Here is a 16092-nt window from a genome sequence, read left to right on the forward strand (position 1 = left end):
AGGAAGGAAGGAAGGAAGGAAGGAAGGAAGGAAGGAAGGAAGGAAGGAAGGAGGAAGGAAGGAAGGAAGGAAGGAAGGAAGGAAGGAAGGAAGGAAGGAAGGAAGGAAGGAAGGAAGGAAGGAAGGAAGGAAGGAAGGAAGGAAGGAAGGAAGGAAGGAAGGAAGGAAGGAAGGAAGGAAGGAAGGAAGGAAGGAAGGAAGGAAGGAAGGAAGGAAGGAAGGAAGGAAGGAAGGAAGGAAGGAAGGAAGGAAGGAAGGAAGGAAGGAAGGAAGGAAGGAAGGAAGGAAGGAAGGAAGGAAGGAAGGAAGGAAGGAAGGAAGGAAGGAAGGAAGGAAGGAAGGAAGGAAGGAAGGAAGGAAGGAAGGAAGGAAGGAAGGAAGGAAGGAAGGAAGGAAGGAAGGAAGGAAGGAAGGAAGGAAGGTGTTCAAAACTGAGCAGACTGAACCCACCTCCTTGTTTATATTAGCTGTGCTACATCAAGAAAAATACAAGCTCTTATGCTGGCCCTGTCAGTTACACCTTTCTAATTAGATTGCCAAGGACATCTGTGCTAGATTTTTACCAGATTCCGACCTGTTTTTATTTGGAGGCAGTGGAAGAAACAAGGTCTTCTCCAAAACTGCTTTACAAACTGGATTCATTGGTGGTTTCCTGGTGGTTTTCTGGTGGCAGTGACCGTAATTCCAGTGCCCTCAGCAGGGAACTGAGTCTCTTCTCGCTCTAATTTTAGCACATAGTATTACTGCTTTTCTTCCTGTTTTTCTCATCACTTTCCCTGTCTCTAGCTTCATTACTGACGAGAAATAATTTAGCAGAGTTAATAAAGTCATTTTTCAACACAAGCACTGGTGAACCTTAAAAGTAATATTACTGGTCCCTTTGAAATTGTACAAGCATAGCCAATGGAGACTAACAGCCATAGCAGCCACTCACTCTTTGCTACTTCACCAGAGAGAAATATGGTCCTGACTTTAATTTTGTTAATGGGAGACTAAGAAACTGTATTTCCACCAGCCTGACAATCCTCATTTGAGTTTTTGTGTGTCATAACACTGACTTTTGTAAGTCACTTGAAACTATGCACAGAGGTATTTTGAAAATATTGTAAAAACAGACTTAAATTAGCTCAATACTCTGCAGAGCTGTTCAGTGCTAAATCAAGCTGCTACAGGAGAGATGTGCCTTTTTTAGTTTGATTTTTGCACAGTCAGTCACAGCAGAGGTATAGTGTTTCAGAGCAGAAGCTGTTGGAAAGTCTCATGCAGCACTGCCAGAGCTCTGCTTGGTCTGAATCAAATCTCCTGGCAGCTCCAGCACCTCTGACTGGTCCTGTCCATCTCCAGATAGAGTTTAGGCTCTGTTTGAGGTAAAACCCTAGCCCCCATCCTGCAGGCTTGGTTGGGATTGCCTCTGAGAAGCCTGCCTCTGGTCTCCTTTTACAAGAGATTGTCTCTGGAAACCTCCAAGTTTCTCCCCCTGTCCCACTTGGCTGGGTATGACTGCCCACGGGCTCTCATATTCCCAGTCCCAAGTGCAGCAGGTCCTAGGAAGGACAGGGCTCCTTGCCATGGAGGTGTCATGGGCTGAGCATCTCTGCAAGGTCATTGATCTCCTTTCTCCTACTCCAGGGAAAAGCAGCAACCAACACAGATGACTGTGCAGACTTCCCAGTGCAACTGAAGCCTCCAAACCCCTTACATGTTCTGCAAATCCCACAGAGGGATGAACAGCTGTCAGCGAGTGGCACAGCTGAGATAATTTCTCCAGTGTCCTTGACTTCTATTTCTCATGGGAGTGCTGTCATCAGTGCAAAAATATACAGCACTTTTGAGCATTGAGAGACATGTCCTACAGGTACTAACTAGCTAAGGCAGCCCACTTTCCTGGCTAAAGCTGGAAGTCAATGTGTCTAGGGGAAAGCACAACACTTAATCATCCACTTCGGGTGAAAATTTAGAGTGTGAAAATCTTGCCAAATTGGATCAATTATTTTATTGGCTGAAATAAGTAATTATGAAGCTTTCTGGGCATACAATTAGCTCTTTCTGTTTCCTTTTCCAAGCATTGCAAAGCTTTTAGGAGAAAGAGCAACCAAATATAAAATGATTCAAGAGAAAATGATCCAAAGATCACGGGGCAATTTATATACTTTAATGTTATCTCTGCTGCAAGAAACATGGCAGGTTCCACATTTTAATTTTGAGGAATCAAAATGAATGCTTTTAAGAATTGCCTTTTATGCTAAGTGAAAGTAAAAGCAATGACTGAATGTAACAAGGGTAAAGCATCTTCCCAATGTCTGAGATGGATTGGGGGTTAGAAGATGACCCTTAGCTACTTTTTCTGATGGTCTTTGTTCTGTAATAATCAGATTTAGAAAAACTTATCTAAGGCACTTGAAAGTAATTCCACTATATGCAAGACATGTCAGGGAACAGAAGTGATGAGATTTATGGACAGTCAAAGAAAGGAGTAATACTTCAGAAAAATTAAAATGGGTCCTTCCTACCATCCTTCAGCAACAGAAGGTATAGTAATAAGGGATTAGACTTGCAATTCTTCCTAGCTTTTTACAGTTTTAGGAGACACAGTGGGTACATTACATTGCACAACCTCCATTAACCCTCACAAATTTATAGATTCAGGCTGTGATGGGCCTAGGCAGGGAGTGGGAAACAGGACAGAACTCACAAATGAGGATCCTTTACCTTGGGACAGATTTTGTTTTGTTCTTCTGTGAGAAAGGGAGCATGTCCAGGAGCTGCATCTCTCTTTTTGATGGGACAGCACAAGCTGTTTGCTCTCTCCACATGCAGCCTCCTGCCCTCTAACACTGCAGAACTGTGGTGTGGCTGAAGGGAGGCCAGGCTGTGCAGGGGAGAGCACAGTGGGCAGCAGCTCTGTCTGACGCATCTAATGCCTTAATTCGCAATCACTGCAATAGGTGATGCCCCAGGCCTGGTGCAATCTGACAACCTGCTTCCTACTCTATTCTGCACTTCTTTGTAGATTAAACCCATCAAGGGACAGTCATGCCTATTTGAACCAAAAAAGAAAAAGAAAAGGATATGTGAAGATCTGGCCACTGTGAATCCGGAGAGGTCCTTGGTTTCATCATCATCATCATCCACATTGCTTCCTACTGGCTCATTGAGGCAGAAGCCAGAGAGGGGTTGCTGGTGGTCAAAGTCAGGAGTACTTGAACTGGAATAAAACAAACCACTCATATAGCTCAAAAATTTATGAAACCCCACTAAAGATTACAGAAATCGTTTGCTTTTAGTGTCTTAAATACACATTGCTAATGCATGCAGTAAAATTCCCCATGGGAAACCTAAGTGATGTCAAGTATTATATGCAAAGCAACCAATTTCTTGCACATTTAATCCATACAATAAAATGAATATTGCTTTAAGATTGGAATGACATAGGAGATATTAATTCATATTTATGTTAAATTATTTTCATCATGTTTACAAAGTTATGTGAAACAAATTTTCTGAAAGCACTAACAACTTCTCTGTACAGTGAAGATTTGTTGTCGTTCTGATTTGGAACAGCGATAAAGAACGACATAGACTCTCAAGGGAGTCACAACAGGAGAATCTCTAGTTTATTGCTCTAGGCTTGTCTTATAGACAGATACATGGAAAAGTACAGAAAGGAAACTCTTATTGGTTAGCAAAGTGCTACATCACCATCATTGGTCAGTGGGGCTCACCACCCCCCTGACTTTCTCCTGCAAGGAAAACAAGAGGACAGACAAACAGCACCTGGCAGTTGTTTTCTGTCTCTGAGGATTGTTTTGAAATCCTCCTATGAATTTCCCAGGCTAGCTTCTCAGGCAGGACTGAGAGGCCATGGGCCTGCAGCCTGCTCCAAAGCTAGCATCTATAATTTGTAATGTACTAAATAATTTGAATTATTTTACATTCAGAAAGCAGAAGGGGTTTGAAAAAAATGTATTCAGTTATGTTTCAACAATGGTGCTGGTGTGGTGGGTAATTGCTCATGGGAATAGTCCTGCTAAGTTTGACAGGATTGGTCATGAGAATATGGTTACTAGTCAGAGTCTAAATGAGAAGAGGCCAGGACCATCATGATTTGGCAAGGACACAGCAGCTCCTCAGTGTCTCAAAGAAGAAACTAAAGCAAATCTCTTCATTTGGACCGACATGGATGAAGATCAGCCTCTGTACTATCACCTCAGTGCAATGAGGTGATAAAAAGAATGGTAGCATTGACTTTTGGGCCACCTAATATAAAACATGTGGCTGTTAGTTGAAAAAATGTAGGAAGTGTATGCATAGTGATCTTTGGTAACTCACTCCGTGCTCTATCTATTAAATATCTGTGACTGTTTTTCTTCAGAAAGAACATACATCAGCCTGTGCTGCCTTCTTAGGAATGGAAGAAACAGTTACAAAACTTCTGTTTTCGAAGAAATTTCTGAAAAGTCAGAAAAACCTGTTCTTCTCTACAGAAGCAGCTTTGTATTATCTTCTTTTGCTTTCAGTTTTTCCCCAATTTCATACAGAACAGAAAGGATATCCTTGTGACAAAGAAACTCTGCTCCAGAATAGATTAGTTGAACATGAAATCAGCTGATCTTATCTCTATCAGCCAGTCTGATTTCATCTGGATATAATCTTTCAGCCTTGCTTCAGTACCATTGTATCTGAGTTGAAGGAGACAGCTCAAAACACAAATCCTTTGCATTCCCTTGGCTCAGAGATGTTGTTGATTCCTCTGTGAGGGAGAGCAATCCTGGTCCCTGCTTTCTGCTCACTGACAGAGTCACTCTTCATGGGGAGGTTCACTTGATATCTTCCTTATGTGGACACTTTCTCATGTCAAATATGAGAGATGCCCAGAACAGGCTCCAGCTGAACCCTGCACATCACTGCTGTTGGTACTTCAGGGCAGAGTGACCGCGGGATTGCAGAACAGCCCAGGCAGACTCACAGGAACTGTTACCCAGAAAATTAAACACCAAACTGCTTTTATCTGTCTGGGCATCTTCTACACAAAAGCATTGCAGCATGGATGAAGGGTGATGATCCAACAACAATCTCTGAGCTCTCAGTTTTCAAACCATTTACCAATTGTAAGCTGTCTGATCAATTATCCAGTACACCAAGAATTTGCAGGGACACAAATATTACAGGATGATGAAGTACGCTGGCTTGGGGTTTTGCCTGTCTTTGGGTTTGCCTTCTGCTGCACAGAGGTGGGGAAAATTATCAATGATCTTGCATGGAAAAGAAGTGATTTCTCATAGTCCAGAGAATTCAAATTGAGCAGTGGCTCCATTTAATGGGTCAGTCTGGCCTTCTTACTACTGAATAGTAATAGCCTGTGCTAAGAATTAGAGAAATAAAAATAAATAGGAAGAAAAATCCATTTTGTGAGCAATTGCATCTGCCAAGATACTCTTTCTCATTTTTAGCTTTATCATTACACAAAAGATGTTTGTTTCAGTCTCTCCCTCTTTGGGCTGGGCTGCCTTCCTTCATGGATTTGGATGCTCAAAGTGAGAACAGTAATCCCCAGATAGCCAGAAGCATTGTTCAAGCTGGAGTTTCCAGAAAGGACAGAGGTAAGTGCAAAGTGTTAATGGGAGGTGCAGAGACAAGTCAGCCACAGCAGCACAGGCACAGCTAAAGCCAGCCAAACACAGCATTGTTTCTTGTCTAGCCAAAAGGATAGCTGTCCTTCCTGGAGTCCTGTTCTCCTATTGGCAGCCTGCATCTAAGCCTGCTTGAATTAGGGGCTAGATAGTTATAGGTAAACAAGGTTTGATTCAAGACTGGCTAGTTCATTTAATTCTAGAGATAAATGTTTTGGTTGGGAAATGAGGAACAGACAGGGCTGAGTGTTCTGCCTAAAGGCTCAGAATTTAAAATTACCTCTATATTGAGGTGTGACCTCACAATTCTAATTAATACCTACCCTCAGCCATCAGAGCTGAAGCCAAGCCCTAGCACAGTCATAATCCCCTCTTTATTTATCAAAATCTTTCTCTCATCCAACTTTTCTACCAGATATAACCAAAATCTTCTTGTTCCTATGGTGGCTGACACAGCCTGACTAGCATGCCAAACCCAGCTAGGAAGAGAGAGGATTTTATAGCGTGCTTCTCAGGTTGCCCCAAGATATCTGTTTCAGGTGTTTCAAATGGGAATGGAACAAGTCATTGCAGGACTTCCTCCAGTGCTAAGACTGAACCAAAACATGCACAGAGCAAACCAGTGAGGGAAACCAGTAAGGCTGTGCTAGGTCTGGCTGGGAGGGATTAACCTTCTTCATAGCAGCCTCTATGGTGCTGTGGGTCAGATCTGTGCCCAAAGGAATGTTAGTGTCACGCTGGTGTCCCGGCTATGGCCAAAGCAGTGCTTGCAAAGAGACTTTCTGTTTCTGACTCTGCCCCTCCAGTAAGTGGGCTGAGAGTGGGCAGGCAGCTGGGAAAAGACAAAGCCAGAATAGTGGATCTCAGGTGGCCAAAATGACATTCCAAACCATCTAAGGGATATTGGATACCCTATAATATCATGGGCAGCAGCAAAACTGGGGTTTTGTCTTCGCAAAGAAGTTCTTGCTCAGAGATCAGGGGGGCTATCTGCTGCTGGGAGGTGGTGAGTGATTGCCTTTCCATCACTTGACTGATTTTTTTCTCTTTCCCTCACTTTAAGTTGTCTTCATCTTGACCTATGAGTTTTTCTTGCCTTACTTTTCTGATTCTCCCTTATCCCACTAAGGAAATGAGTGATCAGCTTAAGCTTAACTATTGTGTAGGGTCAATGTACCTCACATTATAGAAGTCATTGCCTTTCTGGACCTGTGAGATTGCTCTAGTGGAGTTTCCTGGAGGGTTTTCTTGTAATAATTTCAGCAGTGAGTCAGCTGCTTATACTTCAGTTAGATGAGAACAGTAAATAGGCTTAACCAGTTACTTTTATTGTTAAACACAGAAGCTTGTCTAATGTGTTGCCATTCATGAGGGGTACTCTTCATGTCATTTTCTGTCCTTGAATATCTTGAAATGTTTTAGAGAATTAAAGGTTCAGTGTGAAGTAAAAAACAACAGTACAGATCTGTTGCAACATTAAGAAAACATAGCTGTGGAACAGACTCCCCCACCTGAGGAACTAGATTAAAAACTTTGGCTTAGGACTTGAACAAAGGATTATATTTTCCCCTTTCTTGTCCTGAAAGAGAAAATTAAAATTCAAGCTTCATCATTTTTTCATTGATTACAAAACGTTTAATGATGCTGTACAAACTCTGCTTAAAAGACAGTGTTTCAATTAAACACAACACACATAAGAAAAAGAAAGATTACTGTAATGAACTTGGTACCATCTGGTCACAATTTTGTGCAATATGTTCTAGGATGACCCTATCTTGAGTGGGGAGGTTGGACCAGATGACTCACTGTGATTCCTTCCAACCTTAACCATCCTATGACTCTGTGAATTTTTAAAAGGCTTGAGGCTCCTGAACTTCCCTACACATGGTGAGTTCTTGAGTTCATGTTTATTTTTCAACATACAAAATACATTTCTGTGCCTGGGTTTGGCTTCTGTGAGCAGGTCTAAGTGGGCTGGCAGGTGATGGAGCTCCTCCTGACCCAGTCTATCCTAGAGCAGAGGTGGCTGAATTTCAACAATGACCCCAGGGCTCGGAGGGGCTGGGGAGCACCTCCTCCCTGTGCAGCAAGCAGTGCTCAGTCTGAAATTCAGCACTGAGAGAGAACTCACCACCCCCAGGGTGCCTAAGGAACCTCAGCTGTGCGCTCCCCACTGGAGTCTGGAATTTGTTCAACCTGGGTCAGTGCAGAGCAGGAGTGAAAATGCAGCTTGAGCTGCTACATTCACCAGGAGCTGGCCTGCACCGCTGTTCTCCCTGTCCTTCTGGGGTAGCTCAGGATGTCGTATCTCACCTCTCCATCCTCATCCAAAGGCTTTGGTGGGATTTTTCCACCCACTTCCCTTCTCAATACCAAGGGGCTGCATTTAGCCATGCTTTTAGTAGATGTAGCTTTAAAACAGACACTGCCAGTCTGAGCATGTGAAAAGGGGAGTAGTGTCAGCTCTGCTGTGTAACTCCACTATCACTATCACTATCACTATATACTATAGTGTGTATCCTCACTGCTGTCCAGGCCATTAACCAAAGGAGTGTGTATCTGCCTCTGCCCTGCAGGAATGTGCTAGGTGTAGGCAGGAGGTAATAGAGAGGGCAGGGAGCTGCTCTGTGTTTTCCCAGATTTCTCTGTGCTAGATAACACAGAACTTGTGATGGATTGGGCAGGATTTAGGGGGGAGAAGAGGGAAGGCAGTCTTTAGTCTTTAGGAAATCCCCAGGAAGTCTATGCTTGAGAGCCTCATTATTTCCCAAAAAGACGCATCTTTGACACAAATTCGCTGTGCTAAGCAAAAAATAATATTAAAAAAACCCCAGTCTGCTCTTGCCAAAAGACAAGCAAATTTATTTTTGTAGATATAATTATAGCACAGCTGGTGTGGAAATTATTTGGTTTAATTTCTCATTTATTTATGACTGTGATTTAATTACAGCAATCCTTGTTATCGGCTCCTTTAAACTTTTAATTATTATAGGGCATCAAGAATGTTATTTATTGCCTTTTGACAGAAAACTGCTTTCCACAAAGCAGCAATCCATCAGGTGAAATTGTGGCATTAATCAATCTATTCCCAAATACAGCACATCTGAATAAGAATAACCAGACCTAAACTGAATCAACAAGAGATCCAGAGATCACAGGATGTTACACATAGTTTTGGTCAGGAGCAATCATTTAGGATTATCTCTGTAAAATCACATTTGATTTGAATGAAGGGTTTTTCTTGCAGAACAAGTTTTCAGTATGAACACATTTGCCACATGCCTGGGTCTGTGACAGAGACATGACACTAGCAAAATCAATGACATCAGCTTTTCAAATTACAGAATCATAAGGGCTTTTTTGTGATTAGGCTGAATGTGAAACATTCTTCTTCCTATATAAGATAGGCAAAACATACAGGAATCTAGAAGGGAGATGTTAGAGAATGCAAAGCAAAACAAGACAGGGGGAGTACCACCTCACTTTCTTGCCCAGAAGACAGAGAGGTTGATCCTCTCAAGTTGACCTGTGGATAGCTTTGATCAACTTCAAACTTCTGTGTGCGCCTGTAGTTTATTAAAATTCTGAGATAATCCTCATGTTTCTGTTTCAAGTGTTACACATTCTTCTGCTGTGAATTTGAAGTAAATGTTTGAGTTAACAGGCAGAGAGCACTGCATAATCCCTTCTTTCAGAAATTTTGGATAGTTTTGACATCATGCACAGAAACCTGTTTCCATAACCAATGTGTACCTACAGAACTTTTTTCTCTGTGTACTTCCTCCTGTTTGTTGGCTGGAATGACTGTTTCACTTTTGCTTCTCTGTAATCATGACAGGTTTATTTAAGTTCAGACCTCCTAAAGTCCTCATTCAGAGTCCCTCTAAGATTGGTGTGGAAACAACTGCTGGAGGCCACAGGGAGGTACAAAGGTGGATTTTGAGGCTGAGGAAGGATATAAAACATGAGTTTTACATTTCTGCTTTGCTCCTGGCTCTGCACAGTCTGTGGATCTCCTGCCCATCACATTTCCCAGTGGATATGAATTAGGACCACTGATTTCTTCTGTAAGACATATCTGACTTGCTGCAGATGAACATATTAAGCTACACATTAAACATTTTATATCACCAGTTCTAGAAGGCAGATCTTCAAACGAATAAAGATTCCAGTTCTTCAGAGGGAAAGGAACCGGACATATCCATTAATAGTTGTCATGTGAGAAAAAAGTGACTAAACTTAAAATTTTATAATTTTGTCAGTAAGTACCTTCAATGCATTAATGTTTGACCAATCATAAAATTGCAATGATCCAACAATACTATGTCAATAATTTATCTTTTTGCTCAACACCTGGGCACACAGCACCAGAGCCCCCTGTGCAAGTCAGAGTCTGCCCTGATCATGCACATACCTGGATGATTTGCAGCATCCTCTGTTCAAATTATTTTGTTTTTTCTCTGTCTGTTTTTGCATTTTTCCCCACACATTTTGAGAGAACAAGCACTGCTATAAACAAGATATGCCAAAATTACATAATGTAGGGTGTATGATAGGATCACTGAGTAATTTAGGCTGGAAAATACCTCTAAGATCATTAAATCTAATTGTTAACCATTAAGCCATGTCCCTAAATGTCACATCTACACATCTTTTAAATACCTCCACAGATGATGATTCAACTCTCATGAGCAGCCTATTCTAGTGCTTGACAATCCTTTCACTGAAGACATTTTTCCTAATATCCAGGCTAAACCAGGGATGACACAACTTGAGGTCATTTATTCTGGTCCTACTCCTTGTTACTTGGGAGGCGTTCTGCTCAGTTCTATGAAATAAAGAGCCTTGAAGCGCGTGATTTATGTCTTTTCATATGCATGTGCATGGGCATACAGACATGTGCAAAATTATTAGCTGTTTCAGTCAAATATTTCTGAGATTAAAAAATCTATAAAACATCAGATACCTAAAGCATCAACTAATGGATGTAGCTCTGACTCTTAATGAAATCAAACATGAATTAAGCTTACTGGAAGGCTACATCCTACCTTTGGACAAGCATGTTATTTATTTTGAGTGCTGGAATTAATTTCACAAGGTTGCTTAATGGTGCTGTCAAAACAAATATATTTTGCAGAAGAAAAGTGCTGGCAAAACAGGAAGTGGCTGAAGAAAAAAGATATATTCATAAAGGATTATTCTATTCATTTTTATATTAATTAATTAATGAGAATTCCTGCAATTATTGTGCTCCTAAAGATCTGTTGCTGGTTTGCTAAGCTCTACAATGTCCTGAGTTTATAATAAAATTAATGCTGCTATGATTTCCTGATTGACTGTCAGACTTCTTTGATATGAGGTATCCTATGGCTAACATATGGTTCCAATTAATTGTTAAAAATTAAAAGAATTCACGCACACACATGAAAAGAAAAAGAAACAGAGCAAAAGAGTTTTAAAAGTATGAATTTAATTTAATTTAATAAGCACAGTCTTCTTTAATGGCAAAAATACTTAATTCCAAATTTTCCGAAGTGACAAATTATTTCAGACATCTTATTGTAGATACCTTTTATGTCAACACTGTTCTATGAACATACAGCAAATCCTGTTCAAAGTGTAATATTTTTTGGTGGCTATTATAATGTGAAGTTTGAAGTGGAATTGTAATTTTCTATATTGCATCTTGCGATGGACTTGAACATCTATGATTTTTTCTCAGTGCTTCCTCTCATTGACATCTAGTGGGAAATTCAAAATTCTCAACAGTTAATTTAGATGTCTGTCACTGCTTAAAATTTGTGAGTTCCAGAGAAATCTGGTTAATTTCTTTTTGTTTCCTTGATGGTGATATCAGGCATTCTGGGCATTAGAAACAGGAATGAAACCAAGAGATAATAACTATAGATCACATTTCTGCACTCTGGGTAGGCTCAATGTGGAGGATACATAATAAGGGTTCCTGGAATTGTAACTTTTTTGTTCTATGAGGTCTTCATTCTCTAGGACTTGGTTCTGCAAAGTGTTGAGCCCTCTGAGACAAGCACTCATGACTGGGGAGATAAATGCCTGAAGACCACTGTATTTCAGTGTGGTGTTGCTCCAGACATGCCTTGGTGCCCCTTTAGGGGGGCGTCACCACAGCACCTTTGTCTCTCCCATTAGATGTGCTACAGAGCACTGTCACCTAGAACTGATGGCAGCTGTGTGTGGTGGAGGGAGCTCTCCCAGCCTGCCTGCATCGCTCCCACCTGCTGTCTCACACGCAGGGTCCAGCTTCCAGGAGGGACAGAAGGCTGGGTGGGGCTATCAGACCTCAGAGATACCTCACGTGAAAGATTTCAAAGCAAACCAGCAAATCTCTTCTTCTATATGCTTGAAGTGACTCCTTGTGTTTTAGTAAAACCTGTGAGAAAAAAACTTGAGATTTTGTGTCCTTATGAAAATAAAATCAATTAGTAGCATTCCCCAAATGACAGCCTGTATGGGTTCATCACAAAACCCCGCAGTGAGTCAAATCACATCTTCCTCAAAACGATGGTCTCTGCATTTCCATCATGAAAATGTAATCAGAGGAACACTCTGCTGCCTTCCCCAGCAGTGGCAGAATGAATGGTCTCTGCTAAGATTATTTGTACAGGAAATTTCATTGCTTAAAAAGCTTTAAAAGGTGATGTTAAGATGTTATGACAATGAAGACTGCCAAGACCAGTAGAAAAACTGATGTTCTGGAAAACCAGATCCAATTAGATGGAGGTCTTGGTGCACTGATCACATCTGCTGTGCGCAGCCCAGCAAATTCACCCAGTTCACTGTTCACAGACCTATCTGTCCCCAGCTCCTGCCATGGAGAGACCTGCAGAAAAACATCAAAAGTGCCCAAAAGAATCCCAGTCACTGAAGTCTCCTAATGGTGAGCACAGGACAAGGAAGCTGAGCAGAGTTCATGCTGAGCCCTGCCTGAGGCCACCACCACGGTACTGTGCTGGCACCAGTGCTCCAGGTAGGCAAATTAATCAAATAACCATGCAAACCATCAAGAAAAAACAATTTCCTCACAGCTCTGGAGCATCATCCCCAGAGAAAGAAGAGGAATACCTGTAACCATGGACGCTTAAAGGAATAAAAGCTGATACAAATACACAAAATTATTCTCTAGCTGTTACTTATCTGTCTAACCACTCTGTCTCATACTCAATAGCATCCTGTTACACACAGTATTTCTACTTCTCAGACAATGCATTTTGAAGAAATAGAACACAGTTAGTGTGCCTTTTGCCTAAAATATGACCAAATTTTTATTTTTTTTTGTCATAAAGTGAGAACTGCAATGAATAAGGAAGAAAAGTTAACAGAATCGTAATTTCTTAATATAAGAAATATATTCCTGCAATAATCATGTTTAGTATAAAGATAGAAATAGTATTACAACTATATTTGGGGCTCATTTTAATATGTGCCCAGAAAAATATCCTAGCATAAGCTCAATTTTAAATGTGAGGCTTTCCTGATAAAACATGTTATGTATTTGGACAGATCAAATCTTATTATAGCAAGACACTAGAAAGAAGAAACAAACATGCAATTTTTATTCAAATGAAATTTTTGAATTTTTCTTTCCAGTTATGCCCCTTAAAAGTTATTTGTAACACATAATCAAGAAGAAGATTGAAATTTCTATAAGCGCAGAGATTAGTATGGCCTGCTCGGGAAATAAAGGAAATCAAATGCTGTCATGTCTGCATTTTTTTTAAATTAAGCAGAAAGTATGTGTATAAATGTGAAGCTGGAATATTAAGCAATATTAAGAAACAGAACCTATTTGTCATGTTGTACAATTGACTGAATTAATAGAACATAAAATTAAAAATTCTCTGTCTTAATGCTACATGATTTATCTAGAATTTAGTACATTTTTTACACTTTGCAGTGTGAGGTTTTCATAAGAAAAATTGTAATGATTTGAACTGTAAGTCAGAATTAATTTTCCTTTATTTCCATACAAATTCTGCAATGCTGCTAACAAAATTCCTCTGCTGCTTGTCCCCCCTGTTTCCTTCAATGCATCATAGAACGATTTTTTTGTTATAATTTAAGGATGTTTTCTCTTGGTTGAATTAACAAAATACAATTCTGAAGTGAGAGCAGCCCTCAGAGACCCTCCAGGCTGGGGATGGAAGAGAGCAGTTTCTGCAGGGGAGATGGGGTTCTTTTGCAAATAGGCTTTCTCAAGAGCTTTGGCTTTCATTTACTTTGGTTTTCTATTCAGGGGTGGGGGGGAAATCATAAATCTATGAATGAAAGCTTAAGGTGCTCTGAGACTAGTTAAAAATCATTGTTTTCCTAGCAGTAAAAAATAGAAACTCCATCTGTTAGTCTGTTTTTTGTGTGACAGAGCTCCTGATAAGGGATCCCCAAATTTTTATCCCTTCATTTGACATGTTACAAACACTGACATGCATAAGGTAAATATTGTCCTTCAGGTGAGAGTGTTTTTAAGAAAACCATGAAGAAAAAATTAAATACAAAAGCAGTCAGTTGATGTGAATGCCAAATAGTATTTATAATGGAATGAGAAAGCAGAAGGGAAACACTCTCTGAGTACAGATAGCTCTTTTGTGTATAAGGAAATTCAAATGAAGAAGCAGAACTGAAAAGGTGTGATATGGTATCTTAAGATAAATCAAAATGTTAAGGAATGGATAGTGATCTCCCTGTAGCTCTCCCAGGAAAATTATGGTGGCCATGCAGGCTTTTGCAAAACAGTTGAAGGAAAATAAGCATTGCAAATGTATTAATTTCAGCATCCCTTGTTTAAGAAATATGCTAATAGCATAGAAATAAGAAAAAAGCCAAAAATTACAAGACTGTAAAGGGTCTCATTTGCAGTTTCTGTAGCATTGCTAAGGGAAGCTTTTTCTCAATGTTTCAAAACAGTCAACAAAGATGTAGGAGCTGACAGCTAGGAGCAAAAGTGATTCTAAATGCAGTTTTTATCAGTGAGGGCAGCTCACCTTTGCAGTGACCTCCTAGGACAGTAGCAAGCTATTTCTCCTGGAAATTTCTTTAGTCAAAATGAGATCATATCTTTCTGAAAATAATGCTGCAGTTTCCCTTAGGCTTTACTCAGAATGTCCTAAGCCTTTGTAATCTCAGAAACCCTATCCAGTAGTTAGCAGATCTCAGATACAAGGTGCTGGCTAAGGTTGTTTTAGAAATAGAGACAAAAGCTGAAGCACACTTAGTGTTTTTACACTTACTGAGTTTGGGACTCTGCTTCCTTCAGCCCAGGATCTTGGAGAAGTTGTGGACTGGAATAAAGAACAAAAAACAGCCTTTGCTTATTTATGATTAGATGATTACTTTTATTGGTATCCCTGATGAAAAGGTCTGCTGGTCCAGGTATGCTGCATCACACAGAAAGCTGCATCTGCCTCAAAGACAGAGGATGATGTCCCGTATCTTAAACAAGCACAGCACCTGATGGTACATGTGTGGGTTGCATAAGAGAGCCAGAACTCTGACCTCAGACATTGCTTGGGAGCACCTCTGTCTTGGCAGAGACATTCCAAGGGCTATAACTCCACTAGAGTGTCTGTGGAGTGTGTCAGGGTGGCTCAGGATTGACTGTTCTCTCCTCTGAGCCAGCTCCAGCCACGTGGACTGAGTTTTCTGGGGCAGCAATCTCACAAGCCAGGAGCATTTTCCTGTCAGCTCATCGGGACAATGGCCTTGGCTCTGTCCTGGAAGCAGAGCAGTGGTGACTCCACTGCTTACTGAGCCTGTAGATGATGGAAGAACTGGATCTTTGATTCAGCATTTAAGGTAGAATTTTCCACAGTTTATGACCTGGTTTGTGTAATTACTTCAATGAGAGTGTCAGTTATTTCATTAGTAGGCACAATCAAACCTTTAACCTAAGCCCTCTCCTTTGAAGGGATTTCTCCGTCTGCCATAGAAGAGTTGTATAAGCCCCCAAACCTGGCATAGTTTTAGCCAGCAGTATTGTTTTGCACATGGGTGCATGGAATGATGGATTTCCCTTAAGTAATGGGCCTCCTGTTCATTGACCAGCACAATGGTTTATGTGTCATTCCCCTGACAGCTCTGTGATGAGGTGACAGCCCACCATCCATGCAGCAAGAGCTTTGGCTTCTCCTCAGTGATTATGTTGTCCTTACTACTAACTTCACATACTGCCCTTACTAAGTACTTCACATTAGTGACTCACACTTAGTGGGACTTTTCCACTTATTCTAATAGCCAAGTGTGGCCGAGTGTGCCCGAGGCTGATAGCTCTCCTACGGCAGGGAGGGTGTAAGATAAACCCTTCAGCCAGTGGCAGTGTTCCAGCACCATCTGCAACCCCCTGCAGCCTTCACAGGGTGCAGAGAGACGTGTGTTTGAAGGAATGGTAGAACAGCTCAGCTGAGCTCCAAGCAAAGGGCAGCTGTGTTTCCAG

The 16092-nt window shown here is 40.9% G+C and overlaps 1 long non-coding RNA gene across 1 annotated transcript in view; it reads right to left on the reverse strand.

The window, feature by feature from the left end:
- The window catches only part of LOC147655890 (uncharacterized), a 16235-nt gene extending 1280 nt beyond the window's left edge, over window positions 1–14955 (reverse strand). The window contains exons 1-2 of the long non-coding RNA XR_015277895.1: window positions 14891–14955; window positions 575–3205 (exon numbers count right to left, since the gene is read on the reverse strand). This is a non-coding gene — a long non-coding RNA (uncharacterized LOC147655890). The remainder of the gene's footprint in view (window positions 1–574; window positions 3206–14890) is intronic.
- Window positions 14956–16092: the final 1137 nt, after the last annotated feature.

This window comes from Cyanistes caeruleus, chromosome 1 (assembly GCF_971803275.1).
Source record: "Cyanistes caeruleus chromosome 1, bCyaCae1.hap1.1, whole genome shotgun sequence".
NCBI classification, from domain to species: domain Eukaryota; kingdom Metazoa; phylum Chordata; class Aves; order Passeriformes; family Paridae; genus Cyanistes; species Cyanistes caeruleus.